Genomic DNA, 22,465 nt, shown 5'->3' on the forward strand with positions numbered 1-22,465 from the left:
ATAATTAGGCCATTACCTTGTGTCTGGTTTACTGTAACCTGTCTCCTGTATGTGTGGCCTGTGCAGTCTCACCTGTCAGATAATTAGGCCATTATCTTGTGTCTGGCGTTCCAGCCATCCTGATTCGGGCTTGATTCCATTATTACTCAGCCTGCTTCTCACCTGAGGCCGGTTATAGCTTAAAGCTTCCTGTTTCCTATTTGTACCAGTGTCCGGTCCCTGTACCTTTGTGGAGTCTAGAATTTTTGCAGTTAGGGCTGTCTGTTCCAGTTGCTGAGCCTGCTATCACTGCACACAGTGTAATCCTGTGTACCCTGTCCTGCCAGAATCCTGAGTTCATGCTCTTAGTGAGAATTGGTCAGCCTGTGAATACCCGTGATTCTGAGGCCCTGTCTGACTGCTTTCCTGATCGGATCCAGCTAGCCTTGTATTCAGGTTTTGGTGTGGAATTTCCACACAGGCACTGTCTTTGCCTATTTCTCTATCGTCCTAGTGGATGCTGGGGTTCCTGAAAGGACCATGGGGAATAGCGGCTCCGCAGGAGACAGGGCACAAAAAGTAAAGCTTTAGGATCAGGTGGTGTGCACTGGCTCCTCCCCCTATGACCCTCCTCCAAGCCAGTTAGATTTTTGTGCCCGGCCGAGAAGGGTGCAATCTAGGTGGCTCTCCTAAAGAGCTGCTTAGGAAAGTTTAGCTTAGGTTTTTTATTTTACAGTGAGTCCTGCTGGCAACAGGATCACTGCAACGAGGGACTTAGGGGAGAAGAAGTGAACTCACCTGCGTGCAGGATGGATTGGCTTCTTGGCTACTGGACATCAGCTCCAGAGGGACGATCACAGGTACAGCCTGGATGGTCACCGGAGCCTTGCCGCCGGCCCCCTTGCAGATGCTGAAGTAAGAAGAGGTCCAGAATCGGCGGCAGAAGACTCCTCAGTCTTCTAAAGGTAGCGCACAGCACTGCAGCTGTGCGCCATTTTCCTCTCAGCACACTTCACACGGCAGTCACTGAGGGTGCAGGGCGCTGGGAGGGGGGCGCCCTGGGAGGCAAATGAATACCTATTTTGGCTAAAAATACCTCACATATAGCCTCCGGGGGCTATATGGAGATATTTAACCCCTGCCAGAATCCGTTAAGAGCGGGAGACGAGGCCGCCGAAAAAGGGGCGGGGCCTATCTCCTCAGCACACAGCGCCATTTTCCCTCACAGAAAGGCTGGAGGGAAGGCTCCCAGGCTCTCCCCTGCACTGCACTACAGAAACAGGGTTAAAACAGAGAGGGGGGGCACTAATTTGGCGATATGCTTATATATATATTAAGATGCTATAAGGGAAAACACTTATATAAGGTTGTCCCTATATAATTATAGCGTTTTTGGTGTGTGCTGGCAAACTCTCCCTCTGTCTCTCCAAAGGGCTAGTGGGTCCTGTCCTCTATCAGAGCATTCCCTGTGTGTGTGCTGTGTGTCGGTACGTGTGTGTCGACAGGTAGGAGGACGATGTTGGTGAGGAGGCGGAGCAATTGCCTGTAATGGTGATGTCACTCTCTAGGGAGTCGACACCGGAATGGATGGCTTATTTAGGAAATTACGTGATAATGTCAACACGCTGCAAAGTCGGTTGACGACATGAGACGGCCGACAAAAAATTAGTACGGTCCAGACGTCTCAAAAACACCGTCAAGGGTTTTAAAACGCCCGTTTACTTTAGTCAGTCGACACAGACACAGACAGGGACACTGAATCCAGTGTCGACGGTGAATAAACAAACGTATTCCTTATTAGGGCCACACGTTAAAGGCAATGAAGGAGGTGTTACGTATTTCTGATACTACAAGTACCACAAAAGAGGGTATTATGTGGGATGTGAAAAAACTACCATAGTTTTTCCTGAATCAGATAAATTAAATAAAGTGTGTGATGATGCGTGGGTTCCCCCCGATAGAAAATTATGGGCGGTATACCCTTTCCCGCCAGAAGTTAGGGCGCGTTGGGAAACACCCCTTAAGGTGGATAAGGCGCTCACACGCTTATCAAAACAAGTGGCGGTACCGTCTATAGATAGGGCCGTCCTCAAGGACCAGCTGACAAGGCTGGAAAATATAATAAAAAGTATATACACACATACTGGTGTTATACTGCGGCCAGCGATCGCCTCAGCCTGGATGTGCAGAGCTAGGGTGGCTTGGTCGGATTCCCTGACTAAAAATATTGATACCCTTGACAGGGACAGTATTTTATTGACTATAGAGCATTTCTATATATGCGAGATGCACAGAGGGATATTTGCACTCTGGCATCATGAATAAACGCGATGTCCATAACTGCCAGAAGATGTTATGGACACGACAGTGGTCAGGTGATGCAGATTCCAAACGGCACAGTATGGCCGTATAAAGGAAGAGGACTTGTTTGGGGTCGGTCCATCGGACCTGGTGGTCACGGCAACTGCTGGAAAATCCACCGTTTTTTACCCTAAGTCACATCTCTGCAGAAAAAGACACCGTCTTTTCAGCCTCAGTCCTCTCGTCCCTATAAGATCATATCTGCCCAGGGATAGAGGAAAGGGAAGAAGACTGCAGCAGGCAGCCCATTCCCAGGAACAGAAGCGTTCCACCGCGTCTGACAAGTTCTCAGCATGGCGCTGAGACCGTACAGGACCCCTGGATCCTACAAGTAGTATCCCGGGGGTACAGATGGGAATGTCGAGACGTTTCCCCTTCGCAGGCTCCTGAAGTCTGCTTTACCAAGTCTCCCTCCGACAAGGAGGTAGTATGGGAAAAAATTCACAAACTGTATTCCCAGCAGGTGATAATTAAATTACCCCTCCTACTACAGAAAAGGGGTATTATTCCACACTATATTGTGGTACTGAAGCCAGAAGGCTAGGTGAGACTTATTCTAAAAAATTTTTTTGAACACTTACAAAGGTTCAAATTAAGATGAAGTCACTCAGAGCAGTGATAACGAACCAGGAAGAAGGGGACTATATAGTGTCCCGGGACATAAGGGATGCTTACCTCTATGTCCCAAATTTGCCCTTCTCACTAAGGGTACCTCAGGTTCGTGGTGCAGAACTGTCACTATCAGTTTCAGACGCTGCCGTTTGGATTGTCCACGGCACCCCGGGGTCTTTACCAAGGTAATGGCCGAATTGATGATTCTTCTTCGAAGAAAAGGCGTCTTAATTATCCCTTACTTGGACGATCTCCTGATAGGGGCATAGTCCAGGGAACAGTTGGAGGTCGGAGTAGCACTATCTCGGATACTGCTACAATCAGCACGGGTGGATTCTAAATATTCCAAAATCGCAGCTGATCCCGACGACACGTCTGCTGTGCCTAGGGATGATTCTGGACACAGTCCAGAAAAAGGTGTTTCTCCCGGAAGAGAAAGCCAGGGAGTTATCCGAGCAAGTCAGGAACCTCCTAAAAACAGTGCATCATTGCACAAGGGTCCTGGTAAAAATGGTGGCTTCCTACGAAGCAATTCCATTCGGCAGATTTCACGTAAGAACTTTTCAGTGGGATCTGCTGGACAAATGGTCCGGATCGCATCTTCAGATGCATCAGCGGATAACCCAATATCCAAGGACAAGGGTGTCTCTCCTGTGGTGGTTATAGAGTGCTCATCTTCTAGAGGGCCGCAGATTCGGCATTCAGGATTGGATGCTGGTAACCACGGAGCCCAGCCTGAGAGGCTGGGGAGCAGTCACACAAGGGAAAAATTTCCAGGGAGTGTGATCAAGTATGGAGACTTTTCTCCACATAAATATACTGGAGCTAAGGGTAAATTTATAATGCTCTAAGCTTAGCAAGACCTCTGCTTCAAGGTCAGCCGGTATTGATCCAGTGGGAAAAACATCACGGCAGTCGCCCACGTAAACAGACAGGGCGACACAAGAAGCAGGAGGGCAATGGCAGAAACTGCAAGGACTTTTCGCTGGGCGGAAAATCATGTGATAACACTGTCAGCAGTTTTTCATCCCGGGAATGGAAACTGGGAAGCAGACTTCCTCAGCACGACCTCCACCCGGGAGAGTGGAAACTTCATTGAGAAGTTTTTTCCACACGATTGTAAACCGTTGGGAAATACCAAAGGTGGACATGATGGCGTCCCGTCTGAACAAAAAACGGGACAGGTATTGCGCCAGGTCAAGAGACCCTCAGGCAATAGATGTGGACGTTCTGGTAACACCGTGGGTGTACCAGTCGGTGTATGTGTTCCCTCCTCTGCTTCTCATACCTAAGGTGCTGAGAATTATAAGACGTAGAGGAGTAAGAACTATACTCATGGCTCCGGATTGGCCAAGAAGGACTTGGTACCCGGAACTTCAAGAGATGCTTACAGAGGTCTTATGGCCTCTGCCGCTAAGAAGGGACTTGCTTCAGCAAGTACCATGTCTTTTCCAAGACTTACCGCAGCTGCGTTTGTCGGCATGGCGATGGAAAGCCGGATCCTAAAGGAAAAAAAGGCATTCCGGAAGAGGTCATTCCTACCCTGGTCAAAGCCAGAAAGGAGGTGACCGCACAACATTATCACCACGTGTGGCGAAAATATGTTGCGTGGTGTGAGGCCAGGAAGGCCCCACAAAGAAATTTCAACTCGGTCGTTTCCTGCATTTCCTGCAAACAGGAGTGTCTATGGGCCTCAAATTGGGGTCCATTAAGGTTCAAATTCGGCCCTGTAAATTTTCTTCCAGAAAGAATTGGCTTCAGTTCCTGAAGTCCAGAAGTTTGTCAAGGGAGTATTGCATATACAAACCCCTTTTTTGTGCCTCCAGTGGCACTGTGGGATCTCAACGTAGTTCTGGGATTCCTCAAATCACATTGGTTTAAAACCAGTCAAATATGTGGATTTGAAGCATCTCACATAAAAAGTGACCATGCTCTTGACCCTGGCCTGGACCAGGCGAGTGTCAAATTGGTGGTTTTTTCTCAAAAAAGCCCATATCTGTTTGTCCATTCGGACAGGGCAGAGCTGCGGACTCGTCCCCAGTTCTCTCCCTAAGGTGGTGTCAGTGTTTCACCTGAACCAGCTTATTGTGGTGCCTTGCACCTACTAGGGACTTGGAGGACTCCAAGTTGCTAGAAGTTGTCAGGGCCCTGAAAATATGTTCCAGGACAGCTGGAGTCAGAAAATCTGACTCGCTGTTTATACTGTATGCACCCAACAAGTTGGGTGCGCCTGCTTCTAAGCAGTCGATTGCTCGTTGGATTTGTAACACAATTCAACTTGCACATTTCTGAGGCAGGCCTGCCACAGTCTAAATCGGTTAAGGCCCATTCCACAAGGAAGGTGGGCTCATCTTGGGCGGCTGCCCGAGAGGTCTCGGCATTACAACTCTGCCGAGCAGCTACGTGGTCAGGGGAGAACACGTTTGTAAAATTCTACAAATTTGATATCCTGGCAAAAGAGGACCTGGAGTTCTCTCATTCGGTGCTGCAGAGTCATCCGCACTCTCCCGCCCGTTTGGGAGCTTTGGTATAATCCCCATGGTCCTTTCAGGAACCCCAGCATCCACTAGGACGATAGAGAAAATAAGAATTTACTTACCGATAATTCTATTTCTCGGAGTCCGTAGTGGATGCTGGGCGCCCATCCCAAGTGCGGATTATCTGCAATACTTGTACATAGTTACAAAAATCGGGTTATTATTGTTGTGAGCCATCTTTTCAGAGGCTCCGCTGTTATCATACTGTTAACTGGGTTTAGATCACAAGTTGTACGGTGTGATTGGTGTGGCTGGTATGAGTCTTACCCGGGATTCAAAATTCCTCCCTTATTGTGTACGCTCGTCCGGGCACAGTACCTAACTGGCTTGGAGGAGGGTCATAGGGGGAGGAGCCAGTGCACACCACCTGATCCTAAAGCTTTACTTTTTGTGCCCTGTCTCCTGCGGAGCCGCTATTCCCCATGGTCCTTTCAGGAACCCCAGCATCCACTACGGACTCCGAGAAATAGAATTATCGGTAAGTAAATTCTTATTATTTCTTTATTGTTTCCACATTGTGCATTGTTGCATTAATATTTCATTAAGTTGCTTATTACATCCTGTGAATTGTTACATTTACAAATCATTTGTATGTACAGTCTTATTGCTAATAACACCCTGTGCATTGTTGCATGTACATATTAATTGTGCTTAGATTATTTTCCAACCTGTGCATTGTTGTACTCACGTGCCCTCCTTATATACTCCGCTGCCTCTAGACTGTCCGATCTGATATCTTTCTGTGTATGATAATGGCTTATGCAAGCCCTGCAAGAATCCCTGTCAGCCCTGAACTCTGCTTTCAGTGCTTTGAAACCAGAATGGCTGGAAGTTCTGCAGCAGTCTTTAAAACAACTGCAGAACCTTCTGACCAAAATTTTTCTCATCCTGCATGAGTTTATTGAGACTTCATCTAGCTCAAAAGAGACTTTTGCTTAAAATATTGTGGCGAGAGAATCCTTTATTTTGGTAGGGGAGAAAAGGTATAGAAGTTTCCCATGGCCTAAACTGTCAGAAGAGGAGCATCATCGTCACAGAAACTTAATTTATGCCTATATTGTGGGGACTCCTGCCACTTTATTCAGGATTTTGGATTGCGTAAGCCTAGTAGGGGGGACAAGTCTCTGCCTCCTGTCATGTATCATGTCATGTCAAATCAAGTGTCTAGTTCTGTTCCAGACTCCACTGTGTCAGAGGAACTTATTATTGAACCTGCTCTGCAAAGAACTCCAATTCAGAATTGGGGTCCTGTAAGGCCATATTCTAGGTTTGGGAATCAGAAAAGGATGTTTATTTCTTTTAATACAGAAAAAATAGAATACGATATTTCTGCCTCTGAAAAAACATTTGATGTTCAAGTCCCGGCAGGGGTATTCAATGTTTTGATTCCAAAAGCAGAATCCGTTGTTTCAGCCTCTGAAAAAATATTTGATATTCAAGTCCCAGGAGGGGTATTTGATATTTTGATTCCAAAACCAGAATCCAATGTTTCAGCTTCTGAAAAAAACATCTGAGAGGCATAGCCCTGGAAAGGGGCCCAGAAGCCGCTTCCCCAGGAGGGGACTCAAGAAGCACAGCCTCACCGGAGGTTCCAAAGGCTACAGCTTCAGCAAAGATCCCGAAGACCATAACCCAAGGAGGGGTCTCGAAGGCCATAACCACAGAAGGGGTCGAAGATCATAACCCCAGGAGGTGTCTCGAAAGCCATAGACCCAAGGGGAGAGTCCGACGAACCGGTCCCAGAGAGAGAGTCCGACGATCCGGTCTCAGTGTGGGAGTCCGACGATCCGGTCTCAGTGAGGGAGTCCGACGATCCGGTCTCAGCGAGGGTGTCCGACGATCCGGTCTCAGCGAGGGAGTCCGACGATCCGGTCTCAGCGAGGGAGTCCGACGATCCGGTCTCAGCGAGGGAGTATGAGGTGCCGATCCCAGGAGGGGAGTCTGAGGTGCCAACCCTAGGAGGGGCATCGGATATAATGGCTAATGGGTCTGTTCCAGAAGGGTCTTCTGAATCTGTGGCCTTGGAAAGGTTGTCTGACTCTGCATCCCTTGAAAGGACAACTGACTCCAAAGTCTCAGAAGAATCATCTTTCTCCATGTCAAGTCTTGTAGCTCCATGTTGAGCATCTGTCTTAGTATCAAGTCCTGTAGCCCCAGGAGGGTCATCTGTCTTAGTCTCTAGTCCTGTAGCCCTTGGAGGGGCATCTGTCTTAGTATCAAGTCCTGTAGCCCCAGGAAGGGCATCTCTCTCAGTGTCAAGTTCTGTAGCCCCAAGAGGGGCGTCTATCTTAGTATCAAGTCCTGTAGCCCCAGGAGGGGCATCTGTCTGTGTCTCAATCACTATAACTCCTTGTGGAGCATCAGATTCCTGCCGAGCTCCCAGCAGAGGAGATTTCTGTCAAGTCTCTAGAAGGAGAGAGTCCAGTCATGACCTCAGATGGAGTTGTTCATGCCATGTCCCCTAAAGAGACTTCTAGACACACAGCTTCTGAAAGAACTTCTGACCCTGTAAGATCCGGGGAGCAATCCCAACAAGTTACCTCAATGGGGAGTTCACAATCTCTTTCTACACACCAAAATCCAGAGCTGGTTCTCTTCCATGGGAAGATAGAATAATTTCATGAACTCATGTCCTTAGGCCTTAGATGCGGCTTCACTCTGTACTCAATCAGAGCTGGTGTTGCTTCTCCTTATGTCTTTTAGAGGGGAAGCTAGGAAATGGGCTGACCAGTTAAGTGCATCAGGAGATTCTGTTCTGCAGGATTTGGAAGCTTTCTCCCAAGCCGTGGCCAAGAAGTTTGGTGTACTGGAGGTTGTTCCTTCGGAGCCTCCTGCAATTTCTGCCAAGAACCCAGTGTCTAACAAAAAGGATCAAGCTCGTAAGAACTAGGCTTCTGAGGACTTTCTATCTCAAGTTGATCACAACACAAGCTCATCTTCGTTAAGATCTCCAATCCGGAAGTTAACAGTTGGCTTTGCCTCACTGTCTGCACCTTCTAAAGGGGTTGTGAAAAAGCCTGAACCATTTTTATTCAGTGCCTGTCCAGTCTGTCTATGCTCAATTAAGTCATGTTTATTTGGTACCATCTGTCTCCGAGAGGAACTCCATGATCCTTCCATTGGACGTAGATTCCAACTCGGATTATGATTCCGAAGCCGGTGAAATTCATTTGCTGGAAGGTATCATCAAGTCAGAAAATGTTTGGGGACTTACCTTGGTCAGACCACTAGAGTCACGTAAAAATAAGAAAAAGAAGTCTCACCTGAGATCTTGAATGTACTTGTTTTGTTCTTAGTTCCCCTTTGCCCTGATTGGGTGCCCGGAGTCCCAACCTCAAGGGAAGGGGGGGGGGGGGTACTGTCATGAGCCATCACTGTGGCTCATTCCTGTCTGTGTAACTGCAGCCTGTTCCCATTATGTGTGGCTTGTGCAGTCTCACCTGTCAGATAATTAGGCCACTACCTTGTGTCTGGCTTTCCAGCCATCCTGATTGTGACTTGATTCCTTTATTACCTAGCCTGCCCCTCACCTGAGGCCAGTTATAGCTTGAAGCTTCCTGTTTCCTGTTTGTACCAGTGTCCGGTCCTTGTTCTTTGGTGGAATCTAGAATCTGTGCAGTTAGTGCTGTCTGTTCCAGTTGCCAAGCCTGCTCTTAGTGGGAACCTGTCAGTCTGTGAATACCCATGATTCTGAGACCCTGTCTGACTGCATTCCTGATCGGATCCAGCTAGCCTTGTATTCAGGTTTTGGTGTTGCATTTCCACACAGGCACTGTCTTTTCCTATATTTCTTATTGTCTCCACCTTGTGCATTGTTGCATTAATATTTAAGTTGCTTGTTACATCCTGTGCATTGTTGCATTTACAAATTATTTGTATGTACAGTCTTATTGCTAATAACTCCCTGTGCATTGTTGTATGTACATATTGATTGTGCTAAGATTATATTCCAACCTGTGCATTGTTGTACTCATGTGCCCTCCTTATGTACTCCTCAGTCTGTGCCTTAGCATTGTAGTAAGATTTTGTGTGGTGAACATCTAACCGTACTGCATTTACCCCTGCCAAGCCTACGATAGTCGTCTTGTCCATACATAAAACCTGGGGTGTCGGAGTAAGGAGGGAAACTAATTCACCCTGGAAAGGCGGCTGCTATAGGAGAAGCCTAGCATTGCAGGAGGCTAAAAGGCTGCTGGGCAGTGGGTAATTGCGTGAGTATCACAAGGCACAACCTATAAACCTACAGAACTTAATGTAAGCGTAACAATATGCTCATATTGCTTATTATACTAATATATAACCTGTGGCTGATTGCTAACTTTACTATTTACGTCAGTTTCTGTGTATTCCGGTCCTCAATGCTGGTGCAAAGCGGGAGGGATCGGATTGTATGTCACTTTAACAGGTTTTAAAGTGATTTCAGTCACAAATTGTGTAGTTAACACTGTACAGCTGTTTATCATGTCTGAGAGAGGCAAGGGTGAGGACGATACACTCTCCACAGCAGCACCAACACTCATTTCATGTTTGTCTTGCAAAGCTGGGTTAACCTCTCATGATCTGGTTCATAATGGATTATGTGCAAACTGTTTTAGCTTTCACCAAAGCCTCCTGAATAATTCAAGGCATGCACAGGTTAAAGTTTAACTCCAATGGGCTACTTTTGCACAGACATTATCCAGTGTAGCTGTCGGATAATGCCAGCTCCTAAACTAGGGATAGGTTACCCTGTTAACCCTGACATGAAACATTCCCCCTGGGGTTTATCACATCCAGTCTAGGAATCTGCAGCCTTTCAACAAAAACAGACTGAAAGGTGGGTGGAAAGTAAATCAGATAGACATGAAACAACATCTTCACAGTCTACACGTTTCAGATGGGGACTCGTTGGAGGATTGGAGGATGGATGATTGACTCATCAATTCCAGGTCTACATACAGAGACAAGGATGAAGTTCTCAGCTCAGTGGACATACATGAGATAATTAATGCTATGAAAGCCATTCTATCCTTAGAGGAGGCAGCAGAGTCTTTGTTAAAATCTAAGGCACCTGTGTTTATAGGTCCCAAAACAGCCAGGACTGAATTTCCTGGGTCAGAACAGCTGACGGAAATTATGCAAGAGGCTTGGGTAACACCCAGTAAAAGTTTAGAATTCCAAAGAATTAGAATTCCCATTATCCTCTTCCAGCTGGGGACTGTATTAAAAAAGGTGGTGGGTCCCAAAGTAGATACGCATGTCATTCGATTGGTGCGAAAATCTACATTACCTCTGTCTTCAACATCATTAAATTATGTTACGGATAGGAAAATAGATGGGGGTTTTTAAAACCATTTTCTCCTTCCCTGGGGCAGTTGTAAGACCAGCCATGGCTTCAGCCTGGATGGCAAAAGGAGTGGCAACCTCGGCTGAGGTGGCTATTTTTATGGAAGAAGCAGCCTTGGATATGGGTACAATTGCCTCTCAAGCATCAGCCTCAGCAGTAGCAGCTCGCAGACCTGTTTGGCTACGTACATGGAAAGCTGACTCAGAATCCAAGGAAGTTCTGGAGTCTTTGCCTTTTACTGGAGATGTTCTTTTTGGTAAAGAATTAAACAGTATTTTGGAGTCTGAAGCAGTCTCCAAGAAAGTGCAGTTTCTGTCCACACACAAATCCAAGCCAAGATTTCCAGCTTTTCGGCCCTTTGAGACTCAAGCAAAGGCAAAAGTAAAGGGTTATAGCAAACAGTCTCTATCTGACAAGTCTGGGAAGACTAAAAAGCATTGGGCTACCAGAGGGCCGGCTACCAAGCCAAAAGAGAAGCCATCAGGCTGATGGCGCTGGCCTTCACCTGGGGGATCCTAGGGTGGGAGGCTGACTTCTTCATATTGCACAGATCTGCCAGCAGTCCACCACAGATGCCTTGGTGCAAGAAACGGTATCTCACGGTTATGCGTTTGCCTTCAAGAAACACCCTCCTCAAAGGTTTTTTTGTACTTGCCCATCTTCTGTAGAAATGAAGGCCAGGGCTTTGCAAGAGGCAGTTCAGAAGTTGCTTCAGTCAGGAGCGATAATTCCAGTTCCTCCTGCGCAACGAGGACAAGGTTTTTATTCTAACCTGTTTCTAGTCCAGAAGCCAAATGGGTTGTTCCGGCCAATACTCAATCTCAATGTGCTGAACAAGTACATTTGGGTGCCTCATTTTCATATGGAGACTTTACGTACCACTGTTTTGGCCATGGAGCCGAAGGATTTTACGGTATCCCTGGATATCCAGGATGCTTACCTACATGTTCCTATAGCACTATCCCATCAGTGCTATCTCAAGTTTGCTATCCTTCAGCAACATTTTCAGTTTCAGGCCCTACCGTTTGGAGTGGCCACGGCTCCCAGAGTGTTCACCAAAATTATGGTGGTAATGCCGGCTTATCTCTGTCAGCAGAGGATAAGGATTTTTTATTAATCCTTACACAATCTCAGCAATTGCTTCAGTGTCATCTGCAACAGACAATAGCTTGTTTGCAGAGACACAGTTGACTCAAAAATTGGGCAAAGTCATCCCTGGTGCCATCACAACGGATGACTCACTTGGGGGCTGTGTTGGATTCGGGTTTTCAGAGAGTAATTTTACCTCTGAACAAAATATCCAAAATTCAGTCGAGGATCCAGGAGCTGCTGCACAGTCAAAGGGTAACCCCCACTTGTCTACCAGAGTCTGGAAGACCTCGGGGTGTAAAGCCCATTTGTTTGCATGAATGGCATGTCGACTGAGAAAATCCGCTTCCCAGTTTAGGACTCCCATAATGAACACTGCGGACAAGGCTGGATGATGAAGTTCTCATGGCGTCCCGTCAGAACAACAGAGTTCCCGCATACGGGTCAAGAACAAAGGATTCCAGTGTAACCTTTGTGGATGCCCTGTCAGTAAGATCGGACATTCGTTTGGCCTATGTGTTTCCACCAATCGCCCTCTTGCCCAGGGTGATGCGAGAGTTAAAACAAGGAAAGGGCGCCATGATACTAATAGCTCTGGCTTGGCCCAGAAGACATTGGTATATAGATCTGCAGAGGCTGTCGATGGATGTTTCATTCCTACTCCCTCAACGTCCAGGGTCCTTGCAATTACAAGCACCTGGATTGACTGTCTTTGACGGCATGGCTCTTGAGACTTCCATCCTGAAAGCAAGAGGATTCTCACAACCGGTAATTCAAACAATGCTTAGAGCAAGGAAACCATCCTCAGCTCGCATTTATCACCGAACATAGCAAGCCTATATTCAATTGTGCGGAGTCCGGAATTTTGACACTAGGGGGTATATTTACTAAGCTCCCTATTTTGTCCAATTTTGTGTTTTTTGTTCAAAGTGTTAACTTGGGAATTTACTAAACTGAAATCTCGGCAGTGATGAGGGCATTCATATTTTTTTTGAAGGCAGAGAAAAAAAATACGAATGAATACACCATCGGTCAAACACGCCTGTTATTTTAAACAACTCGGTAATTTACTAAAAATTCGTATTCACAATCACTGCCGGCAATAGCCAAACACTGCCGTGAAAAAGTACAAATCGTTAAAAAAAGCAGTTTCAGGGAGTCGGAACACAGGTCTCTCCCTCGCCGCTCGTCCCGGAGCCGCGCCGCCGTCCTCCTCGCAGAGCCGGAAGATAGAAGCCGGGTGAGTATAAGAAGAAAGAAGACTTCAAAGGCGGCAGAAGACTTCAGATCTTCTATGAGGTAACGCTGCGCGTCATTGCTCCCACACACTACACACACTGCAGGCACTGATGGGTGCAGGGCGCAGGGGGGGCGCCCTGGGCAGCAATAAACCTCTAGGACTGGCTCTTATGTTTATATAGGCTGCGGAGGCAGTATATTTTATAATCCCCCGCCAGTATAAATAAATTTGAGCGGGACCGAAGCCCGCCGCTGAGGGGGCGGAGCTTGATCTCACAGCACTAACCAGCGCCATTTTCTCCACAGCACACTGCAGAAGCTGGCTTCCCGGACTCGCCCCTGCTGAACACGGTGACAGAGGGCAAAAAAGAGGGTGAGGGGGGGGGGGGGGGCACTTGTAAGGCGCAGTGAGTGTATAGATTTATCTATATGATTATATAAAAGCGCTGTTTATCTGGGAATTTTGTTTCCAGTGTTATTGGCGCTGGGTGTGTGCTGGCATACTCTCTCTCTGTCTCTCCAAAGGGCCTTATTGGGGGAACTGTCTCCATATATATATATATATATATATATATACAATCCTTGTGTGTGTGGGGGGTGTCGGTACGCTTGTGTCGGCATGTCTGAGGCGGAAGGCTCTTCTAGAGAGGAGGTGGAGCAGATGATTGTGGTGTCTCCGTCGGCAACGCCGACACATGATTGGTTGGACATGTGGAATGTTTTAAATGCAAATGTGACCTTGTTACATAAGAGATTGGACAAAGCAGAGTCCAGGGATAATACAAGGAGTCAGTCAATGGCTTTGACGGTGTCACAGGGCCCTTCAGGGTCTCAAAAACGTCCCCTATCCCAAATAGCAGACACTGATACCGACACGGATTCTGACTCCAGTGTCGACTACGATGATGCAAAGCTACACCCAAGGGTGGTCAAAAGTATTCATTATATGATTATTGCAATAAAAGGTGTTTTGCATATCACAGATGACCCCTCTGTCCCTGACACGAGGGTACACATGTTTAAGGAAAAGAAACCTGAGGTAACATTTCCCCCATCTCATGAGCTGAACGCGTTATTTGAAAAAGCTTGGGAAACTCCAGACAAAAAACTGCAGATTCCCAAAAGAGTTCTTATGGCGTATCCTTTCCCGGCACAGGACAGGGTACGGTGGGAATCCTCACCCAGGGTGAACAAAGCTTTGACGCGCTTATCCAAAAAGGTGGCGCTACCGTCCCCAGATTTGCCAGCTCTCAAAGATCCTGCTGATCGCAGACAGGAAATGACTTTAAAATCAATTTATACACATACTGGTGCTTTACTCAGACCGGCTATAGCATCGGCTTGGGTCTGTAGCGCGGTAGCAGCTTGGACAGATACCTTGTCAGCTGATATTGATACCCTAGATAGGGATACCATTTTGTTGACCTTAGGTCACATCAAAGACGCAGTCTTATATATGAGAGATGCTCAGAGAGACGTCGGACTACTAGGTTCAAGGGCCAATTGGATGGCGGTCTCGGCTAGGTGAGCACTGTTGACCCGCCAATGGACGGGTGATGCCGACTCAAAGAGGCATATGGAAGTTTTACCTTACAAGGGTGAGGTTTTATTTGGGGAAGGTCTCGCGGACCTAGTTTCCACAGCTACCGTGGGGAAATCTACCTTTTTGCCTTATGTTCCCCCACAGCAAAAGAAAACTCCACAGTATCAGATGCAGTCCTTTCGGTCGCACAAGTCCAGAAGAGGTCGGGGCTCTTCCTTCCTCGCCAGAGGTAAGGGTAGAGGGAAAAGAATGCCTGCTACGGCCAGTTCCCAGGAACAGAAGTCCTCCCCGGCTTCTACTAAATCCACCGCATGACGCTGGGGCTCCACTGAGGGAAGCCACACCGGTGGGGGGTACGTCTTTGACTCTTCAGCCATGTCTGGGTTCAGTCGGACGTGGATCCTTGGGCAATGGAAATTGTATCCCAGGGCTACAAGCTGGAATTCGAAGACGTGCCTCCTCGTCTATTCTTCAAATCGGCTTTACCAGCTTCTCCCCCAGAGAGGGAGATAATTTTAGCTGCAATTCAAAAGCTGTGTCAACAGCAAGTGATTATCAAGGTTCCCCTAACACAACAGGGGAAAGGGTACTATTCAACCCTATTTGTGGTCCCGAAACCGGATGGCTCGGGCAGACCCATTCTAAATCTAATATCCCTGAACCTGTTCTTAAAAAGGTTCAAGTTCAAGATGGAATCGCTCAGGGCAGTCATCTCCAGCCTGAAAGGGGGGGATTTTATGGTGTCATTAGACATAAAGGATGCATACCTTCACGTCCCCATATATCCTCCTCATCAGGCATACCTGAGATTCGCTGTACATGACGGTCATTACCAGTTTCAGACGTTGCCGTTTGTGCTTTCCGAGGGTGTTCACCAAGTTAATGGTGGAAATGATGGTGCTCCTACGCAGACAAGGAGTCACAATTATCCCGTACTTGGACAATCTCCTGATAAAAGCGAGATCAAAGGAACAGTTGCAGAAAAGCGTGTCGCTCTCCCTGGGAGTGCTACAGCAACATGGATGGATTCTAAATCTACCAAAGTCGCAGTTGGTTCCACCGACTCGGCTGTCTTTCTTAGGCATGATTCTGGACACAGAACGAAAGAGGGTTTTTCTCCCGAGGTAAAAAGCCCTGGAACTCCAGAACATGGTAAGAGACCTGTTAAAACCGAAAAGAGTGTCAGTCCATCAATGCACTCGAGTACTGGAGAAAATGGTGGCGACCTACGAGGCCATCCCCTTCATCAGGTTTCATGCGAGGACGTTTCAGTGGGACCTTCTGGACAAGTGGTCCGGGTCCCACCTTCAAATACATCAGAAAATAACTCTGTCCCCCAGGGCCAGGGTATCTCTTCTGTGGGGGCTCCAGAGTGCTCACCTTCTAGAGGGTCGCAGGTTCAGCATTCAGGACTGGGTTCTGGTGACCACGGACGCGAGCCTCCGAGGATGGGGAGCAGTCACACAAGGAAGGAATTTTCAGGGACTGTGGTCAAGCCAGGATGCTTGTCTACACATCAACACACTGGAATTGAGGGCCATATACAACGGCCTACGACAAGCGGAGAATATTCTTCGCGACCTACCGGTTCTGATTCAATCGGACAACGTCACAGCCGTGGCTCATGTAAACCGCCAAGGCGGGACAAGGAGCAGAGTGGCAATGGCGGAAGCCACCAGGATTCTGCGCTGGGCAGAAAATCACGTAAGCGCTCTGTCAGCGGTATTCATTCCAGGAGTGGACAACTGGGAAGCAGACTTCCTCAGCAGACACGATCTCCATCCAGGAGAGTGGGGACTTCATCAAGAAGTTTTTGCAGAGATAACAAGTCTTTGGGGACTTCCTCAAATAGACATGATGGCGTCATGCCTCAACAAGAAGCTTCAGAGGTATTGTGCCAGGTCAAGGGACCCTCAGGCCGTGGCGGTGGACGCTCTCGTGACACCATGGGTGTTTCAGTCGGTCTATGTGTTCCCTCCTCTTCCTCTCATCGCAAAGATACTGAGAATCATAAGGCGAAAAAGAGTGCAGACAATACTCATTGTTCCAGATTGGCCTTGAAGGGCCTGGTATTCAGATCTTCAGGAGCTGCTCACAGAAGATCCATGGCCTCTTCCTCTCAGGGAGGACCTGTTACAGCAGGGGCCCTGCGTGTTCCAAGACTTACCGCGGTTGCGTTTGACGGCATGGCGGTTGAACACCAAATCCTAGCTGGGAAGGGTATTCCGGAAGAAGTCATCCCTACTCTGATAAAGGCTAGGAAGGAGATGACGGTGAAACATTATCACCGTATCTATAGGAAGTATGTTTCTTGGTGTGAAGCCAAGAATGCTCCTACGGAAGACTTCCACTTGGGCCGGTTTCTCCACTTTCTACAGACTGGAGTGGATATGGGCCTAAAGTTAGGCTCCATTAAGGTACAGATTTCGGCCCTTTCTATATTCTTCCAGAAAGAATTGGCTTCTCTCCCAGAAGTCCAGACTTTTGTAAAGGGAGTGCTGCACATCCAGCCTCCTTTTGTGCCCCCAGTGGCACCATGGGACCTTAACGTGGTGTTACGGTTCCTAAAATCTCACTGGTTTGAGCCTCTTCAAACTGTTGAGTTAAAATTTCTCACTTGGAAGGTGGTCATGTTGTTGGCCTTGGCATCTGCAAGGCGGGTGTCCGATTTGGCGGCCTTGTCTCAAAAGAGCCCCTATCTCATTTTCCATGTGAATAGAGCAGAGTTGAGGACTCGTCCTCAATTTTTGCCTAAGGTGGTGTCATCGTTTCATATGAACCAACCTATATGGTGCCTGTGGCTACGGGAGATTTGGAGGATTCCAAATCCCTTGATGTAGTCAGGGCCTTAAAAATTACGTAGCCAGGACGGCTCGAATTAGGAAAACAGAAGCTCTGTTTGTCCTGTATGCAGCCAACAAGGTTGGCGCTACTGCTTCTAAGCAGACTATTGCTCGCTGGATCTGTAACACGATTCAGCAAGCTCATTCTACGGCTGGATTGCCGGTACCAAATTCGGTAAAGGCCCATTCCAGTAGGAAGGTGGGCACTTCCTGGGCGGCTGCCCGAGGTGTCTCGGCTTTACAGCTTTGCCGAGCAGCTACTTGGTCCGGTTCAAACACTTTTGCTAAATTCTACAAGTTTGATACCCTGGCTGATGAGGACCTCATGTTTGCTCAATCGGTGCAGCAGAGTCATCCGCACTCTGTCGCCCGGTTTGCAGCTTTGGTATAATCTCCATGGTCCTTAAGGAGTCCCCAACAACCTCTAGGACGTAAGAGAAAATAAGATTTTAAACCTACCGGTAAATCTTTTTCTCCTAGTCCGTACAGGATGCTGGGCGCCCGTCCCAGTGCGGACATATTTCTGCATGACTTGTATATAGTTCTTGCTTACATAAGGGTTATGTTACAGTTAAGATCAGTTGTTGACTGATACTGTTTGTTCATACTGTTTATTCGTTGTGTATATTCCAGGTTATACGGTGTGGATGGTGTGGGCTGGTATGAATCTTGCCCTTAGATTACCAAAATCCTTTCCTCGTACTGTCCGTCTCCTCTGGGCACAGTTTCTCTAACTGAGGTCTGGAGGAGGGGCATAGAGGGAGGAGCCAGTGCACACCCATTCTAAAGTTCTTTATAGTGCCCATGTCTCCTGCGGAGCCCGTCTATACCCCATGGTCCTTACGGAGTCCCCAGCATGGTCCTTACGGAGTCCCCAACATCCTCTACGGACTAGGAGAAAAAGATGTACCGGTAGGTTTAAAATCTTATTATTTTCAGGTAGCTCTATGTGGCAAACTACCTGCTTCGTGGGACTTAGAGGGGGAACCGAACCAACCACCTGATGGTTAATGGTTCGTAATCCTAGCTGACAATACACTGAGCTCCTGAGGTACTGATCACACATGGTTAGTATGTGTGCCCACGCCAGCAGCTAGCCGCCACCCTCTAACAGATGCCAAAGACCAGGTGTGGTGTTACACTGGGGTCCCGGTTAGCGGGTCCCTGGTGCAGTGTTGGTGGCAGGTCAATCGGTGGTCACGGGCCCAGAGCTGCGGTACCTGATGCAGACAAACTGGCTCTGGGCTACAAGCCCCGCAGTGCTTACTGTCTCTGAAGGCTTGTGTAAACTGCTACAGACATGTTTAAGGTGTTTTTTACACTTGTGGCCAGTATAAACTGTGAGGAACCGCGTGCCATTATAAGGGGCGGGGCTTCCTGAAGCGAGACCAGCGGAGGGAAGGCGCCATTTCCTTGCTGCTGTGGATCATCAAGGCTGCATGCACACTGCTCCTCCAAGACCCACGCTGTTACAGACTGTCTGAACTGGTACCAGGGGGTCATAGCCAGGGGCGAGCGCACCAGCGGTAGCGTCGCTGCACTGTTATTGCATTCACTCATTTACACACATTGTGCTGCTGTGTTCTGTGTGCTGGGTCCGCTACTCTGTGTCACTCCAACAGGCTATCTAGGGTCTGTGTGGGGTTTGGGACATTTGGCTGTGCTGTCTTTTACTGTATAACGTCTGTGGATTTGGTTATGTGTGCTGCTTGTAATTCTACAAGCAGGGGACTCTCATGTGTGAGCAATGTTCCTTGTCTCCTCAAGGGCCCACCTCACAGGCACCTGACTGGTTGGATAGCTTTAAGAGCATGATTCAAAATGTCAGTTCTAAATTAGCTGCAGCTAGAAGGGAGAGACAGGTGTTTAAACACTCAATTGATTGTATAGCTAAGGCAGCAATTCCAGGAAGGCTTCACAGCCCCCTCTAGTGGCTTCACAAAAACACTCACTGCTACAGGTTTTACAGTCTGATTCTGATCAGCCAGATGTGGATGATGATGATATGGACAAGAACAGCTCTCTATCCCCTGGGGTGGAGGCCCTCATTTTTGCCATAAGAGAGGTCATTCACATACCGGACCCGGAGGCCGAACCAGATGAGGAGTTATACTTTAATGTAAGACCCAAGAGTTCAGCTACCTTTCCGGTGTCTAAGGAGTTAAACTTCCTGGCCAGGGAGGCTTGGTTAAACCCTGATAAAAAAAAATTAAATTCCTCAGAGGTTTTTATCTACCTTTCCCCTTCCAGCTGAGGATAGGAAGGTCTGGGAAAAACCCCCGTCAGTCAATACATCTGTATCCAGACTGTCTAAAAAATTGGTTCTGCTTGTCCCTGGAACTGTATTCCTGAAGGAACCTGCTGACCGTAAAATTGAGACAACGCTCAAGGCCATTTATACGGCAGCAGGTGCAGCACAATGCCTTACAATAGTTTGCGCGTGGATCTCCAGGGCTGTGGTAAAGTGGTCTGACAATGTTATTGATGGTTTAGACGTTCTGCCCCGGGATGAGGTAGTTACCCTGCAGCAACATATACAGGATGCTACAAATTTTATGAGTGAGGCTATAAAGGAGTTTTAGATTACTGGCCGCACTACTGCTATGGCGGTCTCAGCGCGCAGAGTTCTGTGGTTACGTCAATGGGCGGCGGACGCTGATTCCAAAAAGGGTGTAGAAAATGTTCCCTTTACAGGTGATGCCTTGTTTGGAGATTAATTGAATAAGTGGATCTCCCAGGCAACGGCGGGTAAGTCTACCTATCTGCCAACAGCTGCACCTCCTGCTATATGGACCCTCCTTGCAGTCCTTTCGTGTGAACTAAAAAGACCCAACAAAAAATGGTTGGAAAGTAGACTCTTGTGTGGGAGCACTCAATTCAGAGGATTGGATATATATTAATCAATTCTGATAAAACATAATTTTATTAATTCATTGTTAAAATATGATTATAGGAGTAAATTGTACAAAAAATAGTGTAGCTAAGCGAAAATATAACACTGTATTATGTGCAATTCAGGTGGTCTTCAATACCACAATAAAAACCGGAAATCAAAAATCAAATATTTGGGCTATAGGTTTTACTGAAATCACAGTAACACCTTTGTATAATATATGACCATCATTTATTCTACAGCAATCCTATTCAGGATTAATTAGTCGTAGAGAATTAAATCATAGGTCATACAGAACCGGATGCCAATTGGTATTATTGAGGATCACTCTAGATCGGGCAGAAGAATTTTTTGCAGTACCAGGGTGTTCCAGGGTGGTCTCCCATCCGAGTACTGACCCAGCCCTCCACTGCTTGGCTTCCAAGATCAGACGAGATCGGGCATCTCCAGCGGGGTATGTCCGCAATTTCTTAATCTGCCCGTTTAGTCAATCCCAATACCCGTATCGCCAGAGTTGTATATAGGAGGTGAACTAAATCAGTCGTGTATTCAGTGTTTATATTATGCCCTTAGAAATGAAATCATAGCAATATTAATCAATTGCAGTAATTATACACAGGGACGTCCACTGTGCATGTAGACAAAATTACAATGCGGACAGTTAGCATATACAAAAATTCTATGCAAGGGTGTCCACTTGCATAGCCGGGATATGATGCTAATAAATAATCAGGCGACAATTATAGCAAACCTGTTGCTGTAAGCACTATATAGTATATGTGGCCTCTAATAATTTATACCACACACACCACAGCAGAAGATAATGCACATAGGAATAATTAAGTAGCAATTTGCTGCAGGTTTACTACCAGTAAACCTCTTTGGGATTCTTCGTGCAATAATCTGCCGTAATTGCAGTAATTATACACAGGGACGTCCACTGTGCATATAGACAAAATTACAATGCGGACAGTTAGCATATACAAAAATTCTATGCAAGGGCGTCCACTTGCATAGCCGGGATATGATGATAATAAATAATCAGGCGACAATTATAGCAAACCTGTTGCTGTAAACACTATATAGTATATGTGGCCTCTAATAATTTATATCACACACACCACAGCAGAAGATAATGCACAAAGGAATAATTAAGTAGCAATTTGCTGCAGGTTTACTACCAGTAAACCTCTTTGGGATTCTTCGTGCAATAATCTGCCGTATTTAGAAATATACTAGTTCGCTCCCAATACCTATTAGATACCATATAAATCCAGCACCTTTTGGAGCAGTCGGAATATGTGTATGCACTATAATAGTCAGATAGCTATAAACTCAGGCTTATCATTGATAGACATATAGAAACAGTGCATGGAATTGGTTACATTATGTAATGCACACACACATATATATAGGCAGCATCTAAATATTTTTAAGGCAAATTAATAGCCTATTTGGGCTGTGATTAATAAGCTGAAAAAAGTGGGGGGTATTAGGGTATGGTTTCTGTGTTAATACAATACCAATCCCAAGGGGCTGCCTGTGGAGAACTGCTGTTGGTAGTTCCTGTTAATAACAGGGCTCCGGAGGTGCTGTGAAGCCGAGTTCGTATGCTTACTTCAGTAGATGAGGTTTGAGGCGGTTGTCAGCTATTTCCTGCCGCTGCCAAGGTCCGCTGCTCCACAGCGTGTGGTAGCTGTGTGTCTCCCGGCTCTCAGCGGCTAGCCGGCGCCGCCGTTGCCCGGGTAACCGTCCAGGAGTTCCGGTTAGTGCGATCACGTGTGCGCACCACATGACCGCATGGGGAGATGACGTACGTTTCGCAATGTAGCTTGATCACAGAACGTAGTGTGATCAGTAGGAGTTTCTTATTTAAGGACAGTACTGGATATTCATTGGATATTACGTTATGATGGACACTTTGTTTCACATATCCTTGAGTTTGTAAGGATATCAGCCAGAGTAAGGGGAGAACGTGATAGTCTACACACAAATATATATCCCCAATGATTGACATATAATTATTCAATGAAAAAAATATAT

At 47.0% G+C, this 22,465-nt stretch overlaps 1 protein-coding gene and 1 pseudogene across 1 annotated transcript in view; one reads left to right on the forward strand and one right to left on the reverse strand.

Annotated features, from left to right (window-relative positions):
* Positions 1 to 22,465, forward strand: part of CALCRL (calcitonin receptor like receptor) — a 743,490-nt gene that overhangs the window by 121,547 nt on the left and 599,478 nt on the right. The gene's annotated exons all lie outside the window — the stretch shown is intronic.
* On the reverse strand, positions 20,771 to 20,890 carry LOC134946201 (5S ribosomal RNA; annotated as a pseudogene).

The sequence above is a fragment of the Pseudophryne corroboree genome, chromosome 7, assembly GCF_028390025.1.
Source record: "Pseudophryne corroboree isolate aPseCor3 chromosome 7, aPseCor3.hap2, whole genome shotgun sequence".
Lineage (NCBI taxonomy): Eukaryota > Metazoa > Chordata > Amphibia > Anura > Myobatrachidae > Pseudophryne > Pseudophryne corroboree.